The sequence below is a fragment of the Erinaceus europaeus genome, chromosome 4 (assembly GCF_950295315.1).
Source record: "Erinaceus europaeus chromosome 4, mEriEur2.1, whole genome shotgun sequence".
NCBI classification, from domain to species: Eukaryota; Metazoa; Chordata; class Mammalia; order Eulipotyphla; family Erinaceidae; genus Erinaceus; species Erinaceus europaeus.
Window position 1 is genome coordinate 64,382,436 of NC_080165.1, and position 17,994 is coordinate 64,400,429.

The following is a 17,994-nucleotide window of genomic DNA, read 5'->3' on the forward strand; positions in this document are numbered from 1 at the left end:
CCCTAGTTTATAATGGTGCTGGGGGATTAAATCTGGGACTTCAGAGTTTAAGCAGCTAGCTTAAAAGTTTATTTGCATAACCACTGTGCTCTCTCCTTAGCCCAGTTCTAGCCTTTTCATTTTTTTAAAAAAAATTTATTTATAAAAAGAAAACATTGACTAAACCATAGGATAAGAGGGGTACAACTCCACACAATTCCTACCACCAGAATTCTGTATCCCATCCCCTCCCCTGATAGCTTTCCTATTCTTTAACCCTCTGGGAGTATGCAAACTAGCTTGGCCACATCCCTTTTGCCATTTTTCTCTCCTCACACCCTCATAAAAAACCTATGAACTTCCTGGAGAAACAGCAGATTGGGAGAGTAGCTGCCAAATACTTATGATTTTCAAGAGTGTGTTTCTTCCTTATGATGCAGCCCTGCTCCCAACCCTGCTGTCCTGGCTGAGGTCCCATCTCTAGAACTCCTGGGCCCCACCATGGTCAGCCCCCTAGGCAGCCTCCACAGCTTGTTAACCATGGTCACTCTCCAACAGAACAGTACAATCCAAAAGCAGAAGATAATCCAAAAGCCCTTTATTCTGGGAGTGTTTAAGTGAGTTTATTTTTACTCCAGCCTCACCTTCCTAATTTGGCCTCACTCAGGCACATACTAAAATAGCTTGCTTTTTGGGAACACTGAGTAGAAGGAAGGGGAGGGGACCTAGAGCCAGGCTTAGGGAAGCTGGCTGGGGAATGGCATGGTCTATACTTGTCTAGCATCTCCTTCCTCGGCTGTGAGAGAGACTACGAGGCTAGAAAGCAACTATACTGTGTTGATAATTCCTAAAAACAACAGCCCCAGAAACAAAGAGAGAAGTCTGTGAGATCTGGTGCAAATGGCAGGAATGTGAAGGTCACCTTGACTGAGGTTAGAGCCCCACATGGCAGTTGCTAGTGTCACCCATTGAGCCCTAAGCTCATGCCCTTTCTATGGCCATGCTCAATTTTCAGTTGCCATCACCTGAATCTTTACACTCAAATGACTCTCCTACACCAAAGCCACTTTGACTACCCACATGGTAAGTCCCAAATACAATAAAGATACAATAAAGATTCAAGAGGGCCTCCAGGCAGTGGCACTGCTAGTTAAACATTCATAGTACCATGCATGCATAAGGACCCAGGTTTGAGCCCCTGCTCTCAGCCTGAAGCAAGGATGCTTACAAGCAGTTAAGCAAGTCTGCAGGTGTCTTATATTTCTCTCTCCCTCTCTATTTCCCTCTCTTCTCTCCATTTCTCTCTGTCCTGTAAAATAAAATTTTTAAAAGGGGGGTGGGGTGGCTACCAGGAGTAGTGGATTCATAGTGCAGGCATCAAACCCAGAGATAATACTGTTGGCAAAACAAAGATTCTAAGCAGGAGGTCTGGTTGTGGGTAATGATCACAAAGTAATGAACAACAGGACAAGTATAGACCTCATGGGGCTGGGAAATGGCTCACCCAGTTGAATGCACAAGTTACCATGTGCAAACAACTGGGTTTAATCCCCCACTTACCACCTGCAGGTGTTTCATGGGCAGTGAAGCAGGACTGTAGGCATCTTATGTGAGTTCCTAGCATCTTATGTGCTATAAGTCTCTTCGTCTGTCCCTCTGCCTTCTCAGTTTCTCTCTTTCCTACCAAATACAAGGGAAGGGTAGGGAAGGGTAGGGAAGGTTAGGGAAGGGGAGGGGAGGGGAAGGGAGGGGAAGGGAGGAGAGAAGTGAGAAGAGGAGAGGAGAGGAGAGGAGAGGAGAGGAGAGGGAAAGGAAAGGAAAGGAAAGGAAAGGAAAGGAAAGGAAAGGAAAGGAAAGGAAAGGAAAGGAAAGGAAAGGAAAGGAAAGGAAAGGAAGGGAAAGAATGGCTGCCAAGAGCAGTGGATTCTAACTGGAGCCATGAGAGGTTGAGGTAAATATACAAGGCCCCTCCCTCCCAGGTGCTGCAGTTCTGAGATTTGTGTCTATTTTGTATCCCAGGTACTGAAGTGGGGTTCCATTCCAGTTGCTACCAGGGCAAAATGACTTGAAGACTCAGTTTTTCCTGATTGCATTTCCTTCTCTGTCCTTCTACTCTCCCACTCTCACCATCCATCACTATCTCAGAGCCAACCTCCCCACTAAAGTGCTTGTCCTCAAATTCTTGCCTCGGGGCTAAGAGCAACAGCTTGGCACTGCCTATCTGAGTGATCTGGAAATGAGACTTGGTGAGGTGTGAGTCTCAATTTCCCTATCATTGAAGTAGGCCCATTACCACTTCTCTAGCCAGTTTTTCCGAAGGCTGTGGAGATCCCCACCAATGATAACCAACCCTGAGCTCTTATTAATATCTGTGCCAAGTCAGGCCCAGAAGGATCACCAGCAGGATTTCACAGGGACCAAAATATCCGCAGGCCACAGGAACATACAAGGCAGCTGTATGAAGTGAAGGATACAGCTGCAAGAGGCCCAAGAAATGACACAGTGAATAGAGCATTGGACCATTTAGCATGAAGTCTTGAGTTGATTCCCTAGCATCTTATGTGCTAGAGCTGGAGTGATGTTGTGGTTCTGTGTCTTTCTTCTCCTAAATAAATAATAAATAAGCAAACTTTTTAATTAATTAATTAAATTTTAATTCCACCATGGTTATCACTGGGGCTTGATACCAGCTGCTCCAGAAGGGCCAAATTCCTTTTTTCTTTCTTTCTTTCTTTCTTTCTTTCTTTCTTTCTTTCTTTCTTTCTCTCTCTCTCTCTTTCTTTCTTTTCTTTCTTTCTTTCTTTCTTTCATTCTTTCATTTGATATGAAAGAAAGAAATTGAGAGGGAAGACTGAGAGGGAGAAAGAGAGATACCTGCAGACTTGTTTCATCACTTGTGAAGTGCTCCTTTGTAGGTAGGGAGTAGGGGCTCAAGCCCACGTCCTAGTGCATGGCGTGGCAATGTGTGTGCTTAACTGGGTGTGCCACCACCAGCCCCCCTTCTTTATAAATATTTTATTCATATTATCTTATAATTTCATAAGTCACTAATCAAAAATAAATTTTATTTATACATTTATTGGATAGAGAGAGAGAGAGAGAGGAAACTGAGATAGAAGATAGAATTAGACAGGGAGAGAGACATCCCTGCAGAGATGGAATTAGATAGGGAGAGAGACACCCCTGCAGCTCCACTTCACCACTTGGAGCTTCCCCCAGCAGGGTGGGGGACTGGGGGCTTTTTTTTTTTGTCTTAAGTATGCAGCTTCAAGCATCTAGAGGCAACTGGGAATGTGGGCATGTAAACCACCATGGGAGGGCAGGGAAGGGTCATCTGGTTTAATTTGTAAGTATCACCAGCTGATGCCACATGTTTTCCTAATTATGAAATCACCTACCCATGAGTTTCTCTCCAGAGCACAATCTTGATGACACATGCCAATCCAGACCCCCCCCCCAACCACTCCCACCCCCCGTATCTCTCACCCTCCGTGGGCTGCCCCACTCAAGCCTCTAGGTTTCTAGGAGATTATAAGGTGGATATAGAGGAATGGTCATTCCTCAGTGACTGGGGTAAATGGGCCCCCAACCTGAGCCTGGTTTATGAAGCTCTACCTCTCTCCTACTCTGTGTGTGAACTCAAAGGGACAGAGTGATTTCGATACCGGTGTGTGCAACTTACCCGTTAAGGGTTCAGCTAACAGTTTCCCCTTGCATACTCACCCACCATCAGTGCATGCAATGGTTGTGTGTGTGTATGTGTGTGTGTAGATGAGTTTATGGGGTCACCTACACTTTGGGGTAATCTCTGTTCCATTAGAGCAGACAATTAAGCAATGACAACAGAACCTGAATGACTCAATCAAGGTCTAAAGGACCTGATTTGGAGTAAGGAAAGATCAAAGCTGTCCCTCCTGTCTTTCCACCTTCTGTCCCCTTTCCTCTGACTCCTCATCTCCTGTGACCCTTTTCCAAGTAGAAGTGAGTGATGGAGTACTTACTTCACCTTGTGTGGAGCACTTCTCAGAAAGGATCTTACCAGTTCCCACACTAACTATGCTTTATTCCTTGTTCTCCTATTGTTTGTAATATATATATATATATCTGTTCACTGACCTTTCTCTCTCCCTTTCTCTTTCTCTTTCTTTCTCATATATATAGTGCTACTCACGTCTGGCTTAAGGTAGTGCCAGGATTGAACCTAGGACCTCAAAGCCTCTGGTGTAGAAGCCTCTTTGTATATAATCATTATGCTATCTCCCCAGCCCTGACTTCTTTTTTAAGACTTTCTTTTCTTCCTTTTTTAAAAAAAATGTTATTTTTTATTTTATTTTAATGAGAGAAAAAGATACAGAGAAAGAGAGGCCAAAGCATTGCTCAGTTTGGGTTTATCGTTTGGGGAGGGGAGGTGAAGGGGGGGTGGACTAAGGCTGCGACTTTTGAGCCTCAGGTAGGAAGGTCCTTTTGCATAACTATTATGCCATTTCCCACACACTGTCCACTGAATTATTCCAATAACCCAATGAAGCAAGTACTATTACCTATTATGAGAGGAGGGAAACTGGGGTACAGCAAATTAATTAAAGTACCAAGTTTACCTAGGTTTAAGTCCATGTTTTAGACCACCTGGAGCCTGGATCCAGACAATATGGTTCTACAGAGCACACCTACCTCCAATGAGGCTGTCCTCTCTAGATTGTCTGCTGCATATCATTGCCAATTTTGGCATCTAGGGGAAATTATTGTAGTAAATGCTCTCAGTAAGAGGTTGTTTCTAAAAATTGTTCAGGGATGGTTCTGCTCTACTCCTTCCTGAGCCTGTATAGCTAAGACAATTTAGTTTATACTCATATACCCATTCATTGTCAGTCAACCAATATTTGCATGGAATGCTTGTTGTATTCCAGATACAGGCTGAGTAACAGGCAGCTCCTGTTCTGGAAGCTCACCAGATACCACAGCAGCATGGTTAGTGTTTACATGAAGTGATGCTGAGCTGAGGCCAGGGCAGTCAGTAAAACATACCCAGGGACTGGGCGAAGGCGTTCCAGGCAGAGCAAACAGGAGTGAAGAGTGTTGCGGCAGTTGTGTCCAATACCTATAGGGCAGCTTCCCTAGGCAGTTCCAGGGTTGTGGTGGAGAGGTGCAAGAGGGGATCTGAGCAGACTGACAGGATGACACCCTGATAAGTGTTTATCTAGGGATGAACTTTTTTTTTTTGCCACTAGGGTTATTGCTAGGGTTCAATGCCCACACAACTTTAATGTTCACTAAAGTCATTTTTATTTTTCTACAAGGTGAGAGACAGAGATAAAGAGACAAGAGAGACATCTAGTTCCACCACTCATGAAACTTCTCCCCTGTGGATGGGAACTGGGCACTTGAACTTAGGACCTCTCTCACGTTAATGTGTGTTCTCTACCAGGTCCCAGCCCTAAGGTGAATACTTCTGCAGGTCAGTCAGGGGAAGCTGGGGAGTATGGGGGGGTGGGTCCCCTGGGGGTGTCTACTTGGGACAGATACTGAACTCAGCATTCTTCATACATCATCAGTTTTGCTTACTGTTTTAATATCAGCATTTATGACATGGACACATTTTAGATGCTTGATGAATATGCCCTGAGTAAATGGATGAATGAATGATTATAATTCTTATAAAAGTCCTTGAAAATTAAGGAAACTGAGGTCTGGAGAGGCAAAATGACTTGTCTACACTGATAAGCAGGTAGACCAGAATTCAAACATGAATATGGACCCAAGTCTTCCCACTCACCTCCTATATTCATATTTCTTTTAAAAAATATTTATTTATTTATTATTGGATAGAGACAGAGAGAAACTGAGAGGGGAGGGGAAGTAGAGAGGAAGAGAGACAGAGAGACACCTGCAGCCCTGCTTCACCACTTGTGAAGTTCTCCCTCTGCAAGTGGGGACCAGGGGTTTGAACCTGCATCCTTGCACACTGTAATATGTACACTTAACCAGGTGTGCCACCGCCTGGCCCCTCCATATTCATATTTCTTTTTATTTATTTATTTTATTTATTCCCTTTTGTTGCCCTTGTTTTATTGCTGTAGTTGTTGTTATTGATGTTATTGTTGTTGGATAGGACAGAGAGAAATGGAGAGAGGAGGGGAAGACAGAAAGGGGGAGAGAAAGACAAACACCTGCAGACCTGCTTCACTGCCTGTGAAGCAACTCCCTGCAGCTGGGGATACAGGGGCTCGAACCAGGACCCTTACGCTGGTCCTTGCGCTTTGTGCTGCCTGCGCTTAACCCACTGTGCTGCTGCTTGACTCCTCATATCTATATTTCTTATTGTCTGACTTTGCAGTGGTTCTCACAAAGTGGCAAGTATACTGCACCATTCTTGACTTGGGATCTGACCATACAATTTGCTTTGGCCAACAGAATAAGGTGGAGTGTGCTAGTCTCAAGCCTAACCTTCAATGTACTTTGTCATCCAGCAATGCAATTGCTGAAAAATGCAACAGATGTGTTTTCATTTCAAGTAAGAAAAGTGATATATATGGGTGTCCTGTGAACACACAGAGCAAGCAGGGAAGTCTAGGGCATGAAGAAAAGGTTTCTTAGAGAACATTGAAATGGGTCTGGAAAGATGTTTAGGATGTACCATTCTTTGAACAAGTATTAATTGATCACATGCTATGTGGTGGGCATTCTTTTTTTTTCAGAAGCGACAGAGCGCGGGAGATCATTCCATGCAGAGGGAACAGAATACATACGCAAAGGTTTAGTGCTCCTGAGAGCAGCCTGCTATCTCTTGGGGGTAGAATGGGGATGGAGTGGAGACATAAAACTGCAAAGGCAAAAAGGCTAGGCGGAGGAGTTGGGGCCTTATACTGAGGTGTCTTAGGAGCCTTCTGAGGGTTAAAGTATTATGACAATAAAAACTTCCTTTGGTTTTAGGTGGAGCCTTGTGGTAGTCAAGAAACCTGGCCAGCATGAAGCAGGACAGCTGGCTGGGAGGAGACTCTACAGTATAAAGGTGGCATTGGAAGAATGCTGAGGAAGAGGGACTATGGAGGAGAGGAGGAACTGCAGAGTGTGGTTGATTGCCCTACTCTGCCCAGATTGGGCAACTTAGTGGGGCCTGTGGGAATATCAGAGGAGAGTTAACTTTGGAGGTGCAGGTGGGGGAAAAGAAGAGACAATCTGAGGACTGAGTGGTGAAACAGTGAGTAGGGCACTGAACTTGGAAGCATGAGGTCCCAAATTTAATCCCTGGCATCCCATGTGCAGAGTGATGTTCTGGGTCCCTCTCTATCTTGTATAAATAAAGATAAATAAAAAACTAAATAAATAGCACTGCTCATCTCTGGCTAATGGTGGTGTGGAGATTGAACCAGGGACCTTGGAGCCTCACAAGCATGAAAGCATTTTGCATAACCATTATGCTGCTCCTATAGGAAGTGGGATTTCTTCCTTTCAGACTTGGGGCCCACTATCCCATAAGCCAGTTGTCTCTCTATTCCAGAGATGCCTTGACTATCTGGTCTTATTCTTCCCCACCCAAGAAGACCACTAATGGTTCTAATGGTTGTTGCTACCTAAGTATTCAGAGGAGGACAAGCATCTGGCAAAAAAGAGGGTCCTTTGGAGGCCAGGGCAGGGTAGCAACAAGCAACTGGTGCAATGACTGGGTCCTGACCCATCTGTCCACCTTAAGGCTGCCTGGCAGGGTCAACAGGGCAGGTGCATAGGCATGTAGATGAGGAGTTTGTTCCCTGACACCCCCTACTTCATCTGAACAGCTTCATAGACACCAGACTCAGCCATCAGGTACAGAGCTACTCTCTCTAGGTTTAGTCAAGGCAGGTGCAGCATTAGAAACCTGACCTTCCACAGGTGAAACCTGACTTTCCACAAGTGGAGAGACAGAGACCCAGAGAGGGGGGTCAGTTAGAAAGGCAATGACAAGAGGAAGGAGGCAGGTAGGAGATGTACCTTCAAAAGTGTGGAAATAATGTGGACAGAGCACCCTGGAAACAGAGGGAAGAAAGAGAGAGAGAGAGAGAGAGAGAGAGAGAGAGAGAGAGGAGGAGGAGGAGGAGGAGGAGGAGGAGGAGGAGGAGGAGGAGGAGGAGAAGAAGAAGAAGAAGAAGAAGAAGAAGAAGAAGAAGAAGAAGAAGAAGGAGAAGAAGAAGAAGAAGAAAGAAAGAAAGAAAGAAAGAAAGAAAGAAAGAAAGAAGAGGAGGAGGAGGAGGTGGAGGAGGAGGCAGAGGAGGAGGAGGAGGAGGAGGAGGAGGAGGAGGAGGCGGCGGAGGAGGAGGAGGAGGAGGCAGCCTGCCCATGTGGATATGAAGTAGAAGGGAGAGAAAGGAGAGGGCAAGAGAGAGGAGATGATAAGAGCTATGATGCTTCCATACAATCTGCTGTAGTTAAGATCATGGTGCTGCCTGTGGGGACAGATGGAGGTGGGGAGTTATTTAGAAGGACCAGGATAGAGGACATCTCTAAGATGTCCTTCTCAGGATGGGTGGGTGTCCCAGTCTCCTCCCAGAATCTCAGTGCCCAGGGTAGCTGACAGCAGAGGCTGGGGCAGCCAGAGAGAGGGGGCTTCTTTGACAATTGGAAATAAAACGGGTGCAACGTTCTAATACTAACAGCCTGTTATTAAAATCAAGTGCTATTTTGCAAAATGCATTTGCCAGAGAATCGCTAATTACAGGCAAGGCGCATTTCTGTGTGTTGGTGCCGATTAATCCTGAGCAGTTTAAGCAGTCGGATTTTGTACATATAATTATCACTTGAGATTCACCAAACAGCAACAAGATGCTATGGGTTTTGCCCTCAAGGGACTTGGAAGCTGGGGGTTTGTCCTGCCTGGTGGGGAGTCAGTGGGAGAGGCAAAGAGTTGTCCAGCCCCAGACCCCAGAGGGTTAGTTCTGCTGAGTCATGTGCCTGCCTGAGGGCAACCTCATCATGACCTTCCTTATTTCAGAAGTGAAACAGAATGGACCCTGATAAAGAGAAAACAGGGGCAGGACTTTTGGGAGGGCAGCTGGAGCACAGCGCCTAGGAGAGCAGCCACAAGCAAAGCTCCACTAATTCCAGAGCATGGCCCAGTGATGAGACTAAAATAGGTGTGGCATTTGCGACAAAGGGTGCTCTCCTAACTCTACCTGCCTGGCCTTTCTGTGAAATGGGAGGGCTAGGGAGAACCATAAGGAGGAAAGCCACACCCCCAAGGCCAGAAGTAAAGGGAGTCTTCCTGGGGTCCAGTGGTGCTACTCAGTCAATGGAAGCAGGAGGAGATCAAGCAGCCTTCAGAGCTGAATGGGTCCTCACAACAGAGGGAGATGCCTGTGGTGCTGCAAGGCATGCTGGGAGAGCTTTCTGGGAGAGGAAGCGGGGGCAGGGATCTGGGCAAGTCATGCTAGTGCAGACAAGGAAAAAAAGAAAGGGAATCTAAATAGCTACTGAAGGCCTATCCCAACAGGAGGGACATAATCAGCTACAAGTCAGAGAATAGGAAGGCAGGGTCACATGAGCACGTAGGCCCAAGCCAAGGGAACCTGATGCTCTCACAGGGACCCCAAAGAGCCAGAGGAGGAGTTAAGCCAAATCCCTCAAAGAGAAGGCAAGGGCTCCACTTGCCATCTGAGGCACTAGGCTTGCTCTGAATCTCACAGGAAGCTGGAAGAATGGTGGATGAGGGCACTGTCCTCCCTTTCTGGGGAGCAGGGGTTCCCCAGCTGACCATAGAAATCCCCAGCTTCACTTGCTGCCTCCCCTGTCCTCCAGGCTGAGCTGCAGGTCATCTTTATTATGCAGCTAGCTGACTTGGATTCAAAGAAAGCACAGTTTGTCTCCCTCTGTCAAGTTTCCTGGGTCCTGGCCTTCTTAGTCCCTGTGGATGCAGTCCAGGAAGCCTATTCACACTTTACTTTGAAAGCCCCTCATTTAGGAAGGCAGCAGCATTGGGCTCAGGAGGTGGCTAGAGCAATAGATCTATAAGCATAAAGTCCTGAGTTCGATCCCCAGCATTGCATGTACCAGAGTGAGGGTCTGATTCTCTTTCTCCTCTCCATATAATAAATAAATAAATAAATAAATAAATAAATAAATAAAGCATCTACATAGGAATCTACAGTGTTTAAAAGAGGAGTCAGATATGAAAGCCTGAGATGTCTTCTCTGAGTCCATTCTGATATTTGCTTTCCTTGATTTTATGCAGTGGGTTAGGGTTTGGGGCTGAGTTTCCTATGCAGGGGTTCCCATTGAATGTGAACATAACATAACACAAGAGTGTGTGCAAGAAGAGCCTGGCCCTTAGACTGTGCTGACAAAGCTGCCATCAGAGTGACATTAGAGAAACTAAGTGTGTCACTACAGTGCAAGGGGATACAGCCTGCCTCCACAACTGTGTGCACTTTCTCCCCCCCTTTCCTTTTTCTTTCTTTCTTTTTTTAACCACATTGCCTTTAATTCAGAAGAATTTCAGAAAGAAAATTCAGGAGAATATTTTTATTATTGAGGTGGCTCATACATGTGCAATTTTACCCCTCTAGACTACTTTTTTTTCATTCAGAAAGAACAGACATCACAGTACTAGAGTTTCCTCTGGTGTCATAGTACCTCTCAGTGGTACTGAGGTTTGAATCTGAGCTGCATGCACCCTACCAGTAAGCTATACCTCTGTACTATGAGAACTTTGAAAAAAAAAATGGGAGGGGAGTGTTTTTTATTTAGTAGAGTGGCATACGCAGTACAAGGGACTGAACTCAAAACCTTACATTTTCAAGTCCTGTGTTCTGCCTGCTGCTTATTTCTTAAGCTGTTCCAGGGATATTTTGAAGCCCAGGGTGAACTAAAGTGCTTAGCTCACAGTATTCTCTCAGTACCTAGAGAATCCAAATCCCTTCTTTTCTTTCTTTCTTTCTTTCTTTCTTTCTTTCTTTCTTTCTTTCTTTCTTTCTTTCCTCTCTCTTTCTTTTTTTCTCCTTTTTTTTTCTTTATGCCTCCAGGGTTATCTCTGCAACTTGGTGCCTGCACTATGAATCCACTGCTCCTGAAGCCTTTTTGTTTTTTCCTTTTCCAACAGGACAGTGAAAAGTTGAGAGGGGGAGGGGATGATAGAGGAGAGAGAAAGATAGACACCTGCAACCTGCTTCACCACTTGCAAGGCAACCCCCCTGCAGGTGGGGAGACAGGGGCTTGAACCGGAATCCCTGTGTGGGTCCTTGCGCTTCATACTATGTGTGCTTAATCTGGTGTGCCACCACCTGGCCCCCTCTGAGCCCCTTCAAACCCCCCAATGTGCACAGAGTACTCAGACCTCCAGTTGTGCCCCTTTAGACAGCTTAATGTTGGCACCCCACACAGAACCTACCAAGGACTGGGTCTTCCAATTTCCTCATCCATGCCTTAACTCAAGGGTGCCAGCTCTTTTGTCCTATGAGGTGAAAGTAATCATTAAATGAGTCACTAAACTGGTCCCCCTTTCTTTGTCCCTTTAAGACAAAGCAGCATCTTCAAGCAGTTTGTTTTCAAAACCCTGGGAAGATGTCATAGCAAGATGTTATCTTACTGAAAACCCTGGGAATAACAGCTTCAGTTCCACAGGCACCCACTATATGCCAGCTGGAGACCAGGTGCTGACGTGCAGATCAGGAGAGCTAAGTGCTATCCACAGCCCTGTTTGCTGCCCTGAAGTCAGGTTCCCTGAGGGTCCCAGGGCCATAAGCTGTCACATGGCTGCAATAAGCCCCTCCCACAACAGGGCAGGGATGCAAACCCCAGGTCCTTATTCCAGTTCCATGAACTTCTGCGTCTTTCACCACACAGAGAAGTGAGTTACCTGGGCCAAGTTCACAGAGCTGCTTAGATACAAAACAGGCTCAAAACTGGGCTTCTTACTGCTACTGGGCTGGGTCTGTAGGATGGAGGGCAGAATGAGAGGTTGGGAAGGCTGACCCAAGCTGCATGTTATTCCCAGCAGTTCTAGGAAAATGATACCCTTTTCTCCTAATTGTGAGCAATAGGGGTACAGAAAACTCAAGAGAAGGGAGGTTATAATGATCCCATTAGCTTATATTCTTAGCACACAGTAGAGAGAGAGAAAAATGAAATAATAATAAGGGCTGGCAGTGGTTCAGCTAGTAGAGCACACACATTGCCATGTGCCAGTACTTAAGTTTGAGCCCTGGACCACCATATGGGAGTTGCTGCAGAGTAGATGGAGTAGTGCTGCAGTTGTCTCGTCATTCTCTGTCTCCCCCACCCCCCATTTTAAGAAGCTTTTAAAAAAATGACCCAGGGGAATAGTAGTGTACTTCAGACAATACAGCTTCAATAATAACACTGGTGGCAATATATATACTTTGCCATGTATGCAACTCAGGTTCAAACCCAGCCTCTACCGCATTGAAGGAAGTTTTCTGTGCTATATTCTTTCACTCTTTAGCTAAAAATGAGTGAATTAGTCAGCTCATCTATTGACTGATTTAATCAAATAAACCTATATTTAAACCTTTTTGCTCTGATCTGCCAAAAACAAAGGAAAATTCCACAAGAGTCATTCAGCTATCCCCTTGTCTCCAACAGGCCCCATAATGGGACAGGTCAGCAGTCCATGTGCTTAAGCCATGAGACCTCATCTCAGTGAGGAGATGCCTCCTTCTATTTTGAGTCTCTCTCTTCCAACTTCCCCCCAAACACGCACACACACACACACACACACACACACACACACACACACACACACTTCTCTTTCTTCCATTGTTTGGAAGGTAAAACTGGGCCAGTGTTGTCTCTCTCTTTCTATACTTTTTCCCCTCCTTTTTGGTGTTCTCACTCAGGAAGAAGACCAGGGTTTTCCTGCTCACTCGCTTCCCTCCTCTAGGCCATCTAGTCCAAAAACTGTCTTTTCTTGTGTGATTGAGAAGCACTTCCTTCCCCTAGAGGAGTTAGGAGACTCAGAAAGCTGAGCAGGCCTATCCCCATGGTGAGGAACCCTGTAGGTGGCCTAAAATCATCCAGTGCCAGATGCTTGTGAGATGTCTAGTGATAACAACAGCTGGTCCTTGTCCTGAGTTCTCCCTCCCAAGTCCTTTCCTAAGAGACAAGGTCAGGACCAATGGTTCCAGAAGCCTCTCTCTTTCCTGCCAGAAAGCACATAGTGTCTCAAAAAGTATTGTGCTAGGGTAAGAACTGGGCTCTAGTCCTGGTACTATGCCTACCTTTAGCCATGTTACTCTGCCTCTTTGGTTGATCTTCTGTTGATTCTCTATGAAATATAAGGTGTTAGAATACAACTACTTCAAGATTTCCTGCAGTTCTGGCCACTTCAACTCCCATTCTGTGTCCTATTCCACCTAGTCCAGTTCAACTCTACCTCCTTAGTCTGGGTCCTTGCTAGTGGGGTGGAGCACTGAAGAGGGAGCATCTCATAGGCCACCCCCCTTTCCACCATGCCTGGAGCTTTGATGCTCCTCTCTCCAGACTTAGAAATCACCCTGGAGCACAGGGGCGGCCTGACTGCTGGTTGACTCCACCAGGCAAATTACAACCTCTCAAGGGTGCCTATAACAAATGACAGCTAAATGGTTTGCTTTCCATATGCAAATGAAGCCTCCAATTTACATTCATTTGCACCTGATGGGTATCTGCAATGGAGGGGTTTGATTTGTGCCTGATCCGTAAGTGTCTAATTTATTAATCAATAAAACGTCATGTACAGGCAAGAGAATCCCTCAGTTTCAGCCGGCCTCCATATATATGTAAATAATGCAATCTCTCAATCTACTTGTTATGTAAATGTTAATAGCAAACTGACAGAAATAGGCAGCTGCAGAACTTATGAGCAGAAGGTCTAAGATGTATACGGGCTCTGCATCCACCCTTTGTCCCTTTTTCTTACTTACTTCCTCTGGCCCCACTTGCCACAGTTTTTTGTTTTTGTTTTTTTGTTCCTCATGCCAGGTCATTCCTCTTCTAGGAAGCACACCAGCTTCCAGTCCTCCTATATTGTCAAATTTCAACCCAGTGGCCCTCATAGTTTTGCCTTTCTCTGATGTTGGAAATGTGTCCCCACAACCACACTTGACAGAGTCCTCCCAGTCTTCTCTTCTCTCTCTCTCAGGCCCTGGTGAAATTGACTTTCCCCTTCAAGGCTGCAAGTCACCTTCTCTGAGCAGCATGAACACTGAGCACACTAGTACAGGACTGAAAATCTGTGCAAAGATGGGGCCATTAAGATGCCACTCTTCAAGAAGCTGCTGGGTGATACTACCTATAGGTGTATTCATTTATTTGTCAGATGAGAAAGTATGTATCCTCTAGCATATGCCATGGGATCAAGCTGGGGGCTTCAGGAATGCAATTGTGTTCTTACAACTGAGCTGTGTCCTTGGTTAAGAAACCCCTGGTTTAGTAAAATCCATGTCTGCATTCACCCTTTGCATAGTTCTGAGCACAACTGGTGGTTGGTTCTCAGCAGGGAGTGTATGCTGTGGTCCATGGCACAAGTGATGAAAACAGCTTCATCAGCAAGGGATTAGCTAGAGTGGTATAAACTGAGAGCACTGGTGTTCCAATCTGGACAGTGTAGTCCATAATTAATCTCAATCCCATAGTGTGGCCTTTTCCCAAGAGCAGAGAAAGGCCATTCCAAGTGCTGGAAGTGGAGTGAAATGCCTTTTATAACATTCCTCAAAAAGACCATACACCAAGCTTTAGATAAGACAGAAGAGGATATATCAGTGGAGGAACCTTGCCTCCATCTCTATTCACCCCATCAGATCTTCACACTGGCTTGAGGGCTACTCTCCCACACTAGAGATCCCAGGTTCAGCCATCACAACATTTATTTTCCTCCGTGGCTGAGTTCTCCCGTCCTCTGTGAGGTCAAAGTCAAGCTTGCTGCAGACATTTGTGTCAAGCAATCAGAGAGATGTGCCAGAGGAGCCCCCCCCCCCCACTCATGTTCCTCATTCCCCTGAACACCCACTGCCCCTCACTCCCAAGTTTTAGCACTCCTTTAAGCCTGCATTTTCCAAAGGGAATCTACAAAATGTGATACAGTTGGCCATACCCCTTGACATTTCTTCTGAACCAGGGACTCAGCAAGTTTTATTCTATTCAGCTCTCCAGTTGAGCACACACATTACCATGTGCAAGGAACCAGGTTCAAAACCCCTGCTCCTTACCTGCAGGGGGAATGCTTCACACATGGTGAAGCAGATCTGCAGGCATCTTTCTCTCCCCCTCTCTATCTTCCTCTTCCTTCTCAATTTGTATCTGTCCTATCAAATAAAATAGAAAGAAAACTGGCCACTGGGAGTGGTGGATTCATAGTCCTGTATCAAGCCCCAGTGACAGCCTCAGTGGCAATCAAAAAAAAAAGTTTGTTGAGAAAGAGGGAGAAAGAGAGAGAGAGAGAGAGACAATGAGAGTCAGAGAGAGAGAGAGAGAGAGAATCAGAGAGGTTCAGAGATGTATCTAATATCATTCAACTAATAAGTTACAGAGTCAGAATATAAACTCAGATCTAAGCATAGATCTTGACTATTTCCAGTACCCTATGTCTCTAATCATGGAAGAAAAAAGGTCTGGCATCACTAAAGATGATCCCTACTAGAGTGAGAGTAGGAAGCTAGATTGCAGATCATCTAGAAAGAGAATCAGGTAAGCAGAGATAGCAAGGCAATTTAAACATTTTTATTTATTTATCATTAGATAGAGATAGAGAGAAATTGAGAAGGGTGTGGGAGAGAGTAAGGGAGAGAGACAGAGAGACACCTGCATCACTGCTTTACCACTCATGAAGCTTCCCCCTCCAGGTGGAGACTAAGGGCTTGAACCTGGATCTTTGTGCATTGTAATGCGCTTAGCCAGGTGTGCCATTGCCTGGCCCTCTTAGCACAACAGTTTACACAACAGACTTTCATGCCAGGTTCAATCTTTGGAATGATTTTTTTATTAGCGATTTAAGGTTGGTTAAAAAATTATAAGATAACAAGGGTATAGTTCTACATTGTTCCTACCAGCAGAGTTCTGTGTCCCCATTCCCTCCATTGGAAACTGCAGTAGTTCCTCCAAGATCACAGATAAGAGTTCAGCATTATATATATATATATTGCTCATTTTTTTCTATGGTACTGCTATTTCTTTCTTTCTAAGTCACATCTACATCTATTACTACTTCCTAATGTCCTTCCTTTTTTTTTCTTCTTTTTCTGGGTCCAGATGGAACTAGAGTTCAGAGCCCTTTGGTCATCTTCCCATAATATTTCTTCCCTTCAGACCCCAGCATCAATTTAAGCCAGAGCTAAGCAGTATCCTGGTTATCTCTCTCTCTCCCCCTTCTCATTTTCTCTGTCTCTTTCATTATAAATCTTGAAAAAAAAAGTATAGAGCAGAATAGGAAGAGAATGGATATGTGTCTGACTAAAGACATAGTACATACGTGAATGACTAAGAAGAAAGGTAGATTGTGCTAGGAAGAGTTATTAAATCTCATGATATAAACCATTCTATTTATTCATGATCACCTAAAGATTTCTTTTTAAATTATTCACACAAAGCACTTGAAAGCATTCAGAATTACATGAGCATACTCTAGATTTGGGGTAATGTTCAGATTGTAGCTTAGGTTATAGGAACAAGATGGGGAACTATCTTAACCACCAGAAATAGTGATTATAATAGTTATAGCATGTGCCTACTCACACTTCAAGTACTCTCAACACATGAGCTCCTATAATCTTAGGAGGGGACTGTAGTCATTAACACTCACAGAGGAACAATTAGATACTCAGAGAGGTTAAGAAACCTATCCAAAGTCACATAGCTGGCTAGGCCCAGCAATGAATTCAAATCTAGTTCTCTCTTATGCCGGGGCCTAAATAATCCCCACATGATGCATCTTTTAGAAAAACGTTAATCACCTCTAATTGCAGTGGTGAAGATCTTAAGTCCCAGCTTCAGCAGCCCCATCTCCTCATGACAAACTTCCACACATGGGGTGGATATAAGGGAAACCAGGTACCTTTGTGGGGCACGGGTCCAATAAAGAAACTGGATGGGAGGGAGTCAAGTGGTAGTGCAGCGGGTTAAGCACACGTGGCGCAAAGCGCAAGGACCTGCATAAGAACTTCAGTTTGAGCCCAGGCTCCCCACCTGCAGGGGAGTCACTTCACAAGCAGTGAAGCAGGTCTGCACGTGTCTATCTTTCTCTTGCCCTCTGTCTTCCCCTCCTCTCTCCATTTCTCTCTGCCCTATCCAACAACGACGACAATAATAACTACAGCAACAACAACAAAAACTGGATGGGTAGGCTCATATTTTCCCTACTCTTAAAGACAAACCTATCATGTTATTTAATATAAAGATGTTGGGCTAGCCAAGTAGCTGGTCCATCTAATAGGTAGATGTTAGATAGCACTTTATCTTTTTGTTTTTCCCTTCCAGGGTTGTCACTGGGCTTCAGTGCTGGCACTACACTTCCCCTGATCTCAGAAGCCACCTCCTTTTTTTTTTTTTTTTTTTTCTATTTTATATGATAAGACAGAGAGAAATTAAAGAAGGAGGGATATATATATATATATATATATATATATATATATATATATATATATATTTAGAGAGAGAGAGAGAGATACCCACAGACCTGTTTCACTGCTCATGAAGCATCCTCTGTGTCCCTCTGCAGAGTAATGTGTGTATTCAACCAGGTGTGCTGCCACCAGGCCCACTTGACAGCATTTTAAAGTGCCCCAGGACTTTTGCATATCCACAAGCTGTGTCCTTTAGCACTCAGATTATGGGAGCCCATGTTCCTGCCTTTTTGTTTTTCCCTCCAGGGTTATTGCTGGAGCTCAGTGCTGACACTATAAATTCAGCACTCCTGTGGGCCATATTTTTCCCCATTTTATTAGATAGGGCAAAGAGAAATTGAGGGTGGGGGAGGAGATAGAGAGGGAAAGAGGAACATAGACCTCTGCAGGCCTGCCTCACAGTTTGTAAAGCATTTCCCCCATAGGTGGGGAA

At 45.0% G+C, this 17,994-nt stretch overlaps 1 protein-coding gene across 2 annotated transcripts in view; it reads right to left on the bottom strand.

Moving 5' to 3' along the window:
* LRFN2 (leucine rich repeat and fibronectin type III domain containing 2) overlaps positions 1-17,994 on the bottom strand; it is a 240,114-nt gene that overhangs the window by 144,458 nt on the left and 77,662 nt on the right. The gene's annotated exons all lie outside the window — the stretch shown is intronic.